A 14750-nucleotide genomic window follows, 5' to 3' on the forward strand; every position below is an offset into this window, starting at 1 on the left:
TGCCAACTCATTACTGTTGAGCTAGAAATGCCTTTCTTCGGAAAACCCTCTGAGTAAGCTTTCTGTACCATACTCTGCCGCATGTACTAGACCAAGATGGCTCACGTGTTAGCATAGAATGCCTGGAGCCTCTAAACTTGGATCTTCAGCTCATAGAGACACATGGGATGATGTGGTTTCACTCTGTCTTTCCCCACCTTTCTTGAAGATTGTCTTTTTTCAATTAAAAAGTCACACGTATGAGCTCAAAAGTGTTGTACTGATTTTCACTTCCTACAAAGGCATGTAAATGTCTTTGTTTAGTTCACAGATTTAGTCCTGCTGTGATTACCTCAATACTGTTTTACTTGATGTAAACAGAAGAGCTTTACAAAAATGTTGATGATTCCTACTGTCGGTTAACATTAGTTTGGCTTATACTGAGAGCCATACTGACCTCAGAGTGGAAGTTTATCTTTTGATGTTGTTTGGCCTGGGGACTGGAAATTTCCATGGGGAATATTGCCTGGTGGACTTGTTTTTCCCTCTCTATGATGTGAGAGGGGAAAGCTCTGGGACCAGAAGGCTCACTTCTCAGTGTAAGGCGCAGTCCACCTGCTGCATCATGGGCTTTACAGAGGAAGGAATCCAAGAGGTCAGTGCATGAAGTCCTACCCCGGGAGAGGAAGAGAGTGGTCTGATGTTTTCTAGGGGAAGTAGCTATAACATGCCACTAGGAAAGGATACTGATCAAGAAGAGAAATAATAGATCGAGAGGAGGAGGCTGGAGAATGTAGCGGTGGGGGAATGAGCAAATTGAGGGATTATCGATTCCAAATTCAAGTCCACATATCTGTATTTCAAAATTGGCTTGCTGAGTGCTCTGATAGTGATCTGCTAGAGCCAGAGACTAACAACCAGGCCAGATGGTGAGGGAGAGAAAGTCAGTCTTTCTGTTTTCTATATTTTGGTTCTGGAATGTCCCTCTATGAGCCATGCAGTAGAGGCTTGGTACTCAGTCTATGGGCTCTTTGGAGGTGCCTTTGAAAGGTTCGGTCTGGTGGGAGGCAGTTAGGTCATTGGGGTTGTACCGCTGAGAGACTAACAGGGGATCCTGGACCTTGTCTGTTCTTTTCTTTCACTTTCTGACTACCATGAAGTCTGCAGCTTCTCCTAACCATATGTTCCCTCCATGGTGTTCTCCTTAGCCATAGGTCCCAAGGCAATACTTCCAAGCAATCTTGGATTCACACTCTGAAGCCATACGCTAAACTGTAAACCTTTCCTTCTGATAAGTGGATTTATTCAGGTATTTTGTTACATGAATGCAAAGCTGACTGACACAATGCTCTCATTTGGAAATGGTTTTCTTCAAAGTATTTCATCTTTCAAAACATTTATTAAAATATTAGTGAAGCCTATTTTTCCCTCTAAGGCCTGAGTTTATTCTCAGCCATGGCTTCTTTGTTGGCCTTGTTCATTTAGGAATCTTCTCTTTCCTGTCTTTCCCTCTTTCCTTTCATGACTGGTCTTTCTTGCAGTTTATAAACATTTTACATTCAGAAAAGGGCAGTATCTAGCCTGCTATCTTCGTATAGCTCAGTTTCTTGAAGGAGTTGTCTGTATTTATTTTCTGTTTCATCACTGCTGGTTCACAATTAGCCCAATGCAATCCTCTCCTGGACCATTTCACTTCAGCATTCTGGCCAAGGTGACTGTGGTATGTTAATGATCCATTTGAGCTTTGTCCCAAGCTGACTGCGATTGCCATCATACTTTTCAGACTGGCTTGGAATCCTGAGTACCTTCCCAGTGGATGGCTTTCGTGTGCCCAATTAATATTGTTAAATTAATGAATCACAGCAGCCCTACTGGTTAACATTCATGATAATTAATTCTGAAATTTCTATGTCTGGTTCCTTCAAAGCTACCGTGAGGATTTTCCACTTTCTTCAGTTTCTGTGATTAAATCAACATCTTTTAGACAGACCATCGTACACTCCATGGAGACAGAAGCTGTGACCACTTTCAGGCATAACTGAGTCATGTAGTACTTGTTGCTAACTAGTGCTTGGACAATATTTGCAGAATTAAAACTGATCCTGAGTGAAGCGCAGGCTTAACAACAGCTTCTGTAGCAACATTGCATAATGCTAGTTGAACATGTCTTCACTGGTATTATTTTCTTGAAATAATCACAAAACCCTGTCTAAATGACAGGGTTAAAACTGAGGAATAAAAAATAAAAAATTAAAAAAAAATAAAATAAAAAAACTGTGGATAAAACTGAGGAAGAGCAGAGGTCAGAATCTTAAGGTGCCAGACCTCATCTTCACTCAGAATCTGGGCCCTGGATTATTTCTTGTCCATGAAGCAGGCTTTGAGGAGCTCTGTAGATAGTTTAGTGGTGTAAGATACAAGTGAGAGAATTTATGGTTTTTTTGGGGGTATTTTTTAATGTATAAAAATGTTTATGTGTTAAATTGCACAAGCAGGAAGTGGTGCTGTCGCTCTAAAGTGGCAGAGCATTAGCCTTCCAGGGAAAAAGCTCAGGGACAGCACCTGGGCCCTGAGTTCAAGCCCCACGACTGACAAAAAAAATTGCATGAGACAAGACAACAGAAATGGATAATAAGTGCAGGGATGCAAATAATCTTTTTCATTTGGTCTGGGGGACCATCTGGAGAGGGTCAGTCTAGGTTCAGGTCCAGCCAATGCCAACATCAATGGGAGAAAAATCTTGGGGTTCTGAAGAATTGAGCTCCTTCTGCATCCTTTTACAGTCGAGGTGATTGGCCATCGATGTAGTAAGGGAGAGCTAGGTCAGGGCTCTGTAAGCTTTTGCAGGCCCAGAATCATTAGAGGGACAAAGACTTAGAGATCCCTTGATTGCTTCTGAGAATAACAGCATTTACCCACATTAATTTTGAAGTAGTGGAGAGAATGGATTTATGTGCATGAAAGACCACTGTGGGTGACTTATTAATCCATTCTTTAAATCAAGTAGAAATATGAATACTTAAGAACTTGAATGCATTAGGAGATGAGCTGGAACTCCAGCAGAATCCCAGAATGCCCAGCCGAAAGCCTGATATTGCTGGTGAGTCACCTAGATGATGTTTTACTCAGAAATAACAGTAGGCTCAGTCTCGAAAACATATGTATGCAGAAAAAGAGAAACAAAGAAGTAGATCATCGAGCCTGGGTTGTCAAATTCTGTAATGTGACAATAATGGGCTACGAGATCTTAGGATGTTTAACTTCTGCTCTTCCTCTGATTTTGCTTCTTCTTTGTCTCTTCCTTCTTTCCCTTCACCTCTCTTTTCTCTATCTCTTTTCTTTCTCTCTCTCCTTCCTTCCTTCCTTCCTTCCTTCCTTCCTTCCTTCCTTCCTTCCTTCCTTCCTACCTTCCTACCTTCCTTCCTTCCTTCCTTTCTTTCTTTCTTTCTTTTTTCTTTCTTTCTTTCTTTCTCCCTTCCCTTCTCTTCCCTTCCCTTTCCCCTTCTCCCTTCCTCTTTTCCTTTCCTTTCCCTTCCCTTCCCTTCCCTTCCCTTCCTTCATTCTTGTGTTTGGGGCTTGAGCTCGGGGCCTGGGTGCTGTCCCTGAGCTTTTGTGCTAGTTCTTTACCACTTGAACCACAACTCCACTTTTTGGTAGTTAAATGGAGATAAGAGTCTCACAGACACTGTTTTTGCCTGGACAGGCTTCTAACCTCAATCCTCAGATCTCAGCCTTCTGAGTAGCTAGGATTACAAGCATGGACCACTGCCACCTGGCTGTCTTCCTCCAATTTCTTGTCTATTAAGCAGAGATAAAACTTTCTTAGGGCTGGGAAGGTGGCTCAGTGGTAAAGCGCTTGCCTTGCATGCCTGAGGCCCTGGGTTTGATTCCTCAGCACCACATAAGCAAACAGAAAAAAGCCGGAAGGGGCACTGTGGCTCAAGTGGTAGAGTGCTAGCCTTGAGCTGAAGAGCTGAGGGACAGCGCCTAGGCCCAGAGTTCAGGCCCCACGACCGGACCCCCCCCCCAAAACAAAACAAAACAAAAAAACACCTTTCTTAGTAGGCCCTTTGTGATTTCAGTTAGCACTAGTTGCTGTGACTGAGATGTTAAGCTCAGGCTGAGCCTCCCAAGTCCACACTTTCCTAAAACTGGCATTCTACTCCCTGCAGATTCTCCCTATAGAGAAGACATTAGCTAAGAATTTATCCTGCACTGAGCAGGTACTTATCACTGCCTAGTAATATTCTACATCATCCTACCAGCTAAACGAAGGTGTAATGTGTTGAATAAAATGGAAACTCCATTCTATCCTATACCTGAATGAATGCTCAACAAGAGAAAAGCCTTCCTACACTGAGTCCTGATTTCATGTAATATTTGCTGGGATGTACAGAATTTATCTACAATGATATGAAGAAAGAGTCTGTAGCCTATTTTACATTTTACATCTGATATTAAAAAAAAAAGTATCAAAGGACGTGTGGGAAGGTATGTGAAATTCCCATAGAATATTTTTTTGTTGGTTGTGGGGCTTGAACTTAGGACCTGGGTACTGTCCCTGAGCTTCTGTACTCATGGCTAGCACTCTACCACTTTGAGCCACAGCACCCCTTTCGGTTTTCTGTGGTTAATTGGAGAAAGAGTCTCATGGACTTTCCTGCCTGCACCGGCTTTGAACCATGATCCTCAGATCTCAGCTTCCTGAGTAGCTAGGATTACAAGTGTGAGCCACTGGTGCCTGGCTCCCATTGATACTTTTGACCACCCATAGGCAAATGCAGAAACAACTTCTCTCTCTAGACAGGAAAACCAGAATGGAGTTGTTTACGTTTCACTTGAACCAATCCTTTCCAGGGAAATTAACACTGCCATGTTGGAACATGGTCTTTAACATTTGCATGACCTATTTATTATCTGTGAGAATAATCACCTGTGAACATTTTGTAGAGGTAAAGCAAATTTTGCTCCCTGCTGAGAGGAGGGTGTTTTGCCTTTTGAAACATCACCAATGAGCTGTTTATCCTGTGAGGCTGGAAGAAATCTTGGGTGGGGGGAGGGGATTCAGTTTTATGAGGTTTAATGTAAAGGTGTTATATTTCATGAGATGAAATCATAACACAGTGGGTTACAAGAATTCTGAGAGATTATTTTTTTTTCAGAGTGTTGGCAAGCACCATCCTCGAGAGGATTTTATGTCTAAAAAAGAAATACAGGCCTTCTTTCACTGAATCAAAATGATAAGTAATCCTTAATTCGTTCTAGATGGCCAGGGTCTGGCTGGCCAGCCTGGGTTGGAATGCGAGTAGCAGATCTGACCTCGCTAGCTGGATTTTTAAAAAAAATCTGTAACTTTTCTATCTTTCAGCAGAGAGTATGGACAATGCATTTTTTGGGGGGTGGGGTGGGGGAAGGGCCCCTAGTCCTAAGCCTTGATTAAGGATTTAAAAAATTTATTTACAGATCATACTGGACCTGTAGGATTCATGGACAGTTTGATTTCCTATTCATTTTGACAATCCAAATGGATATTTGGCCAAAGCAAGAGAATGCTATCAAGCCCTAGCTCAGGTTTCTTTTTTCTCCTGCTCTTGTTACGATTTCAGCCGCGAAAACTTTTCTGTCTCGGTTTTAGAGACAGCTGAGCCATTCCGTTGACTTAGGTTTGACTTTCTCCACTTTGTTCTGGAACACATATGACTATTCTCAGGCTAAACATCACTCTGCTTTTGTGATCATTTCATCTCCAATTTCCCTGCAAATGCAACACATTGGACCAAGTTTCTCATGAATGACAAGAAACAAGACCCCATGGGCGGGGGGGGGGTAGGGGGGGCAGAATCTGGCATCTGCTCTGATGTTGATATGTATGGAAGGGGTTTGTGTTCGCTGGAGCTCAGAGCCTCCTTGAAGCGTAGTTCAGGCCAGAACATTTTGGATGTGAGATGAATTCAAAATGGGAGTCGAACAAAGGGAACGCATGCTCCCTTGGACGCAGTTCTTTCCCTAAGAAGATCTGTTGTTTTTTTTAAAGTTCTTCAGCAACCAGGCGGGCTGAAATATCATCTCTCATGATCAAAAGATGTGCACATCAGCCCAGATGTGTTTGTATCAAATCGTGTGCATGATATATCTCACATGGAGTCTCCAGTGAATTCTCCCGGTCACGTTGATGAAATTTGTGTTAGGGAGGAAGGGAGGGGGGGTTAGGAGTTATTACCATCAAGTAACAAATGTTACATTCCTTATCTCCCTCAAATGCTTTCTTGCAAATATGTGTCAGAGAGATGCAGCCTCAGGGCCGCTCAGAGAGTCTAGCCTCCTTCCTATAGACAGCTTGGGCATCATCCACAGGGGATTCGCTGATGCGCGGCTGTAACCCATCACGCAGCACCCTGCCTCTCCGACGGGCCTGCTCACCTGGGCAGTGTTAAACGTAGAGATCCGAGCAGACTTAGCACGTCAGGATCTCCCCCAGGAGAATGGAGGTTGTTAGCAAGCAGCCCAGCTGTTTCTTATGATGGTGCACCTCAGGGAATCCTTCACCTGGTACGGTCAGGGAGGGCGTTTCACACGGGGTGGGCTGGTATGTGTGGATGATCAAGTAGCATAGGCAAAGAGACAGTTCTGTCTCTGAGTTTGCTGAGAAGTTGCTGGGAGACCATCACCCTGCGTTTTAAAATGTCCCCTGGGTAAGCTATTCCCCTCCCCTCCCCCCCCTCCCCTTCCCTCCCCACCAAGGATATTTCTCTCAAAGCTGATGTCAGGAAGACTTATTTTTCTGGGGGAAATTTCTGGGTTCTTTTACAAGATGAGAATTTTTGTCACCTGAACTTCTTCGCCTCAGTTGCCAGGAAATGTGATGCTAGATTTTGTTCATGCTTGGTCTTTGTTTTTCTGTCTCCTGTTATAGCTGTTGGATTTTTTTTCTCTTCCTACCATTGTGAGTTTGTTTTTTTTCGGTCCTGGGGCTTGAACTCTGGGCCTGGGCGCTGTCCCTCAGCTATTCTTCAAGGCTAATGCTCTACCACTTGAGCCACAGCGACACTTCCAGTTTTCTGATGGTTAATTGGAGATAAGAGTCCCACAGACTTTCCTGCCCAGGCTGGCTTTGAACCACGATCCTCAGATCTCAGCCTCCTGAGTAGCTAGGATTACAGGTGTGAACCACTGGTACCTGGCTGATCTTCTTTTAAATTCCCATATTGATGACCTTTATATTTGTTTTGTAACGTCTATTGCTCTGTGAACAGGGTTCGGTGTGGCTGGTCATGCACACGATGACTTCTTCCTTTATAGTTCCATTTTTCTTTCCTGTCCTCCTCCTTGACATCATTTGGAGGTTTCTTTGGGGAAAATTATTTTCCATTTTCCTTGTGGCATTATTCTGCACCTAGTAAGGCTGCAGCTGGGTCTGCTCTGTCCCTATCATCAGATTCTCCTCATCTTTCTCTTTTTCCACGTATGTCTGAGTTTGTTGGTGGATGAGCTAAGGCAGGAGAACGGAACGCAGTATGCACCTTACACCCTCAGTGGTTTCATAGACCAGCAGTGTATTTCCATCTTAACACAGAGTCCAGTCTGATGTTCCTTTTCGGGTAGTTCTCCCAGTCAGTTCTGGAAGCCGAGTCCTTTCCAGCCATGCAGGTGAAGGGTTGAGGAAGGGGAAGTTCAGACTGAGGTTGATACGGTGTGAATAAGAACTAGAGGGAGAAGCAGAGGAAGCGTTGCATAGCTTGTGTTCATGATGCTGTTTCTGCTACATTCACTGCTGGGACTCATGAAGAGAAGCCATGTAGGGAAGTTTGGTTGGATACGCAGGAAGGAGCAGAGAACAGGAGGTGGAGGTTTCTAGAACAATCATTACTATGTTTTATCTGCAGGAAAGTTAAGTTTGTGTGAAGGTTTGATTTCCTGTCTTGAGCTAGAATTACCTATTGGCTTTTAACTTGTTTTATTTCCCTAGTAGGAACCAGAGTGCTCAGGACACAGCCAGGGATGAATGGGGAAAGTGGATCTATTCAGATGTGTTTGGAGTTCTACATTTGCCAGGCCGAGGGTAAGTATTGATTACCAGCGATTTCTTTTAAGATATGCTCTTTTGGTTTGGTTTGAGTTTTTGTTTGTTTTCTGTTTTTAAAGACAGGATCTTGCTATGTAGCCTGGCTGGACTTAAAATTTATGACCCTGCTTTTTCCTCTCAAGAGCTGAGATTCCCAGCATCCACCACCATACTTGGCTAAGAGGTGCTTTAAAAAGATAAGCCAGTGTATACAATGCATGTGCATCATGGAAAATACCAGATAAAAGTCACCATTAGCTTCATTTGTCAGAGAAAACAGTGCTAATATTTTAGTATGTTTTCTTTTAACATTTCTTAAAAGATGTCATATGCATATGAGCATTTTATTCTGCTTTACTGTTTACTAAATAGATATATTTTATTAAAGCATTCTCCTGTCATTGGATCTTTACATCATTCTAATGTTTTGCCCTTAATAATAATACTGCTTTAAATTTAAAAATAGCCTTTTTGTATTTCTAAACTTAAAATTTTTCCTTAGGAATGGAATTACTGAAAAGAGTACAAACTTTTTGAGATATTAGTTTTATAAATTTGTTTCCCAAAAATATCTGTCCCTGTATTTTCTCACCTTAGGGATTGTTATTTTCCCTAATTTTGTACTTGAAAATGTTTATTTCATTGACGTGTAAATCGTGTATATGAGTGATTTCCCTCTTCTTGAAACCAATTGTTTTCACTTTTCATGTTGTTTTCCCATCTAAATTTTATATATTTTTCTATTGGAGATTTACTAAATTCAGAAAGAAACTCTCTCTATATTAAACCATGACTAATTTTTATCTCATATGTAGGCTTGTATGAAAGCACACAGGATTGGTTTGGATTAATTGACCAGGACCAGTGGGAACTTTACCTTTCCTCCTCTGTGTGTTTTTTCAGTGATGGGAGATTGAACTATGAACTTATTTTAGGTTTCTCTTTCCTTTTTCAAGATGGACAAGAGCTTGCCTAGAATGTTTAATAATTTTGCTTCAAGTTCCAAGAGCGAGGGGATTGTATAGTTTATGGGGAGCAGGTTAAATAAGGCATTCAGAATAAGACATAGCTATGGGGAAGACAAGTAGAGTAACTGGCAGAGAAGGAAAGGCAGGTGTGTTCAGGTATTCAGGAAGGAAGTGGCTGGGCCATTGTGGGGCCAGATCTTGGGAATAGGTAAATGGTGGCCAGGTCAGGGTGACCATGAGACATCATTGCAGATGGAGGCCGGCAGACGCCTCTCAGAGTCAGAGCTATAGCTAATGGCCAAGCGGGGGCCCAGAGATGGCTGAAATCATGAGAGTAGAGTGGGACTTTGTCAGATCTCTATGCTTGTCTTTTTTTTTTTTTCCCCGTGGTCATGGGGCCTGAACTCTGGGCCTGGGCGCTGTCCCTCAGCTCTTCAGCTCAAGGCTAGCACTCTACCATTTGAGTCACAGCGCCACTTCCAGCTTTTTCTGTTTATGTGGTACTAAGGAATCGAACCCAGGGCTTCATGCATGCAAGGCAAGCGCTCTACCACTGAGCTACCTTCCCAGCCCTGTATATACTTCAGTCTTAATGATCCTTGATTTATCCTGATTCGTTTTCTGAGTTTGGGCTTTATTTGGTCAAAACAATAAGCCAGATACCAGTGTCTCCTGCCTATAATCCTACCTACTCAGGAGGCCAAGATGTGAGGATCAGGGTTGAAAGCCAGTCAGAGCAGGAAAGTCCACGAGACTCTTCTTTCTAGTTAATCAACCAAAAAAGCTGGAAGTGGAGGTGTGGCTCATGTGGGAGAGTACCAGTCGTGAGTGAAAGAAGCTAATGGACAGTACCCTGAGTTCAAGCCCCAGTACCAGAACAAAACAAACAAGCAAGCAAACAGAAAAGGTCCTGGAAGTCTGGAGACTAGGAGAGGACTAGGGCAAGAAAAAGGCAGAGCAAGGGAGAGGCTGAAGATTCCAGGACACATTTCCCCTGTTTGGCAGGGATACGATGTATTCTGGATAGTGGATTGAGGGCCACTGGGAGGGAGGAGAAGGAGAAGGCTGGGTAAGGCACGGAGGCGATCAGCCCAGGACAGGCTGGTGGTGCCCCATCAAGATGCTTTTGCTGAGAAAGAATGGGTTCTGCAGCAGGTCGAGTGTAGGGAGGGGGCAGCCCGCCTGAACGGGCCCAGAGGACGAAGGATTGGAGCAATGTCTGTGGCTGGCCTCCATGCTGGAAGGGAAACTGTAGGGAGACGTCTGCTGGGGAATTGTCAGGCGCCTCTAGTCCTGATTTCTTTCAGAGTCGAAACTTGCCAACTCTGCAAAAAAAAACAACAACAAAGATCCAAAGCAAAAGATACAGTTGATTTACGGTGTCTAGGTTCACAGTGGAGGTTTATATAAAATATTGGTCAATGATAGTGAAAGAGCCAAAAATATGACAGCAAGGGATTAAATGTCAAGCCAGATGTATCTTGTGTGACTCTTGCCGGATGTACCAAATAAATAGCACATGATCTGTTTTGGAAGCCTATTCATCTTTTTGGAATTTTTTTTTTCCTTGAGATTGGTAAACTTTGGTGTTGAGGATGGCCTGAAAGATGGCTGGTACTGGCTGAGACCGGAGCTCAGTGGTGGAACATGTTGCTTCAACATCAGAGTTCAATCCTAAGCCTCATTAAAAAAAGAAAAGTGATTTCTATTCCACAGTTAGACTGTATGCAAAGTGATTTAAAAAACTTCAGTGTGGGGGGAACAAAGAGCCATGTTCTCAACTAATTTCCTGGTTTTCAATTTCTGAGATGTCTTGGAGCAATCAAAACCATTACTGCCTAGAACATGTTTGCAAGCAAAATTATTTTTACTGGATTTCAAATAAGGGAAGTGATATTAAACACTGGCAGGTTGTATTTCCTCCTTATTCGCCTGAAGTTTTGGTAAATCTTTGTCATTTCTTTGTTGGGTACTAAATTGTGGGTATATTCTGGAAAACGACTCCATCCTAAGGTAGATATACTACCAGCTAAGATAAATTAAAACTTGTTAGAAAACATCACTTCTAAACAATGGCTCCTCACACCAGCAATTTGCATTCAGTAATGGGAACACAACTAAGCAGATGCTGTACCAGCTTGAGGCTGACAGTCTTTTGCGGGGATTATAGCACCGCCCCTGTGCATGGGGAGTGATTCTTTCAGAGCTACCTGGCTCAGGTGAGGGGCTGGCCGCAGCAGAGCCTGGGGAAAAAAATGACAGGAATGTGAAGTCCCATGGATCCAGTAGACTCTTGAGTGGAGAAGAGCGAGTCTGGCTGAGCGGGCTCAGTGGTTTAACCTGCTGCCTTGAGCTTGTGCCTCTGGCTTGTCTACTGGAGGAATGTGAAGCCAGTGAAATCTCTCGCTGGCCCCTGCATGATCGCCCAGCTGGTCTGATTGCAAAGAAAGGCAGGCGTGGGCATATGTCTGCAGCCTCTCCCTTTTCATCACATGGATTTTCGTAGCTGGCCATGAGGTCAGCGTGCAGTGTGCAATATGTCCACTCACCCACTCTCACCCAAAGACAAACATGAAATGATTTCTTTATCCAGGGGACTTTCCATGCTTGAATACCCTGTGACCCCTGACCTCCCAATCCCTTCTCTGTATGCCCTTTTCCTCCTGCCTTGTTTTGTGAAGGGATTTTCCTTTGTCTTCTCATTCTGCTTCATTTGGCCAGCTCTCTGCTGGCCTTTGGTACCTGAGAAGATCTGAATGTGGCCTTTGTGTGCGGGCTGAGCTGCCCTGAGCCGGGCAGTGCAGAGAGGATCACTAAGTCTTTCTTTAGCTTCATGACTGGAAAGTGATCAGCCATTTGGTGTCTAATCCTTACCAGCTCTTTGTTCTGGAGGCAACACTGCATTCTCATCACCCTGCATTTTCCAGTTCAGAAGGCAATGCTCTGTGACTCGTTCAAAGACACAGGGTGGAGAGGAGAAGCTGTTTGCTTGGGCCAAGAGAGATTGGCAAGGGAAGCTAACAATGGTGCCGCTGTACTGGGAGTGTGTATGGACCTTGGTGGGGTTGAGGTTTGCAGGCTTTTGAAGAATTCTTAGCACTCTGCATTAAATCTGTGAAAGTCTCACTAGAGATGCAGAATCATGCCCCAAATGGGAGCTTGCCAACTCAGGTCATTTCTTGGTGGCAATGCTTACACAGAGATAGTGTTAGGGTTGGTGGCATCTAGGTCCCTTGATGATTTCAGGCAATGAGTCTCTACTTGACAGCACACAGCTTGAACTCCAGACCTGCCCCACGTATCGCAAAGCTTTGCTCCCCTCTTCTGAGATATGTTCTGAATATTGTTTGAATGAAAGTACTGTTGTTTTCTGATTGGCTAAGAAACTCTACATCAACAGACTTTCAGGTACCTCTTTTCCTCCTTTCTATCTTTTCAGGGTGGTCCTGGGATTGTTATCTTAATTGTTAACTTGACTGGATGATTACTAAAGCATTAGTTGTATCTGTGAGGATGTTTCTAGATGTGAGTAAGCAGGGAAGGCCTGCCCCAAGTATAGACTGCACCATGCATAGGCTGGGGGCCTGGATGAGCCAAAAGGGAAATGGGAGGCTATGAGTCAGAGGCTCACACCAGTAATTCTAGCTGCTCAGGAAGCTGAGATCTGAGGACTGAGGTTCAATGCCAACCTGGAGAAAAGTCCATGAAACTGCTATCTAATTAACCAGCAAAAAGACAGAGGTGGATGTGGCTCAAGTGGCAGAGCACCAGCCTTGAGCACAGAAATTGAACAAGAGTTCATTAGCTCAGAGTTCAAATGCAGGATTGGCCAAAAAAGAAAAAAAAAAAAGGTAGGTGGAGGAGGGAAGGAGAAATCCTGTTAAACATAGGCACAGGTAATCTCTATTTTCTGACCACCATGATGAATGAAAACTGCTCTGTTCCACTCTGCACTCGACACCTTGATGGATGGAAACCTCTGAAACTGTGAACCCCGATAAATCTTTCATCCTTTAAGTGGTTTCTCTTAGGTGTTTGGTCACAGTGACAAAAGGTCTGACATGCAGAAAACTGGCTTCAGAGAAGTGGAGTCGTTGCTGTGACTAAATCTGACCACGTGGTTCTTAAGCCTTTGTAAGAGGAATTCGGAAGCTTGGTGAGGTGAGCTGGAGAAGCAGAGCTTGCTGGGTGATTGCTGGGAGCTCAAACGATCAGAACACCGGCGGGAATGTGGATGGTGAAGACCGTGATGGCGAGGTCTCAGAGGAATTTTCAGTTTGAGGGGAGGCCATCTGGTACCCTTTGACAAAGAACTTGTCTACATTTTGTTCTTTACCTAAGACCTTGTTGGGTGAGTGGCAGCGGTGGGAACACTTCTTTCTGCTCAAGGCCATTTGGGTAATTCACAACATTCAAAATCATCAGGACAGCCAGGCCCTGGTGGCTCCCACCTGTGATCCTAGCTACTCAGGAGGTTGAGATCTCAGAATCTTGGTTCAAAGCTAGACAGGGCTTCACATAATCATCAGAAAGCCAGAAATGGAGGTGTGGCTCAAATGGTATAGTACTAGTCTGGAGCAGAAAGGGACGGCATCCAAGCTCTGAGTTCAAGCCCCAGACTGGTGCGTGGTACCTGCATACGCTCAGTCACCATGTGTCCCCGGTTCCTCCAGTGTACTCCCCGACTGGTGTGGCTCAACCTCAGCTGCACAACAGAGCCACCTGGGAGTTCTTCAAAAATACCAACGGCCAGGTGACATCCCGACCAGTGACATCAAAATCTCCAGGGCTGTGACCCACTTACAAGTATTTATTAAGAACTCGCATGATTTCTATGTGCAGCCAAGGACTTGTGCCTGTTAATCTTGGACATTTTAGGGATTCTTTTTAGTGGAATAGGTCCTTGTGGGCTTCGCTGCTATTTGTTTCTTGTACTTGATGGATCTTTGGAGTAAATAAAACAATTTTAAGCTGAATTTTAAGAATGGAAAAGGAATGAAAAGACTTTCTTTTTAAGAAGGGGAAGAAAGCAAGTCAACTTTGTGGCTGTTTCACTCTAGAAGTGGCGAGTGGAGGCTATTTTATAATTGAGCAACCTGTTTCAAGTATTTGGTAGGATCCATTTGTACCTAAGAAGTTAGCATGTGTAAGAAGTTAGCACATTAATTAAACATCTATTAACATTTACTTAGAAAGGCCATACCTTGCCTATGTGGTAACTGCAATTGAGATCATTTGTATACAACTCAGGGATAGTGGATGAGTATTGCATTTCTTGGATTGTTAATCAAGACTAAATGAGTAAGAGCTGGGGCTTGAGTGCCGGGCTGGCAAGTATAAAGCTCTGAGTATAAACCTTAACACCCCCCCAACAAACAAACAAATAACAGCAACAACAAGAAATCCAGAAAGCAAAAATAAATAAATAAATTCTAATACTACCCCCAAACAACAGTAACAACAAGAAATCCAAAAAGCAAACAAAACAAAACTAAAAACCAACAAAAAACCCCAAACCACAAAGCCCTAAAAACAAACAAAGAGAAAACCAAACAAACTTCTGCAATTAGCATCAGTTGGGGTATTATAGTAACTTTGCTTCCAAGAAAGTCACATTGACATTTGACAAAAGGTCCCAAATGATTGCCAGGCACAGAAGTTTTTTTGGAAGGCTTCTATTTAGTTTATTATCTTGTGTATAGATTGCTTGAACTAATCACAGTGGCTTAAAAGGCAAACAA

At 43.5% G+C, this 14750-nt stretch overlaps 1 long non-coding RNA gene across 2 annotated transcripts in view; it reads left to right on the forward strand.

Moving 5' to 3' along the window:
• The window catches only part of LOC138826893 (uncharacterized), a 150614-nt gene that overhangs the window by 37073 nt on the left and 98791 nt on the right, over window positions 1-14750 (forward strand). For both annotated transcript variants that reach the window (XR_011371898.1, XR_011371899.1), the window contains exon 2: window positions 7946-8038. This is a non-coding gene — a long non-coding RNA (uncharacterized lncRNA). The remainder of the gene's footprint in view (window positions 1-7945; window positions 8039-14750) is intronic.

The sequence above is a fragment of the Dipodomys merriami genome, unplaced genomic scaffold, assembly GCF_024711535.1.
Source record: "Dipodomys merriami isolate MVZ:Mamm:240054 unplaced genomic scaffold, mDipMer1.0.p SCAF_15, whole genome shotgun sequence".
NCBI lineage: Eukaryota > Metazoa > Chordata > Mammalia > Rodentia > Heteromyidae > Dipodomys > Dipodomys merriami.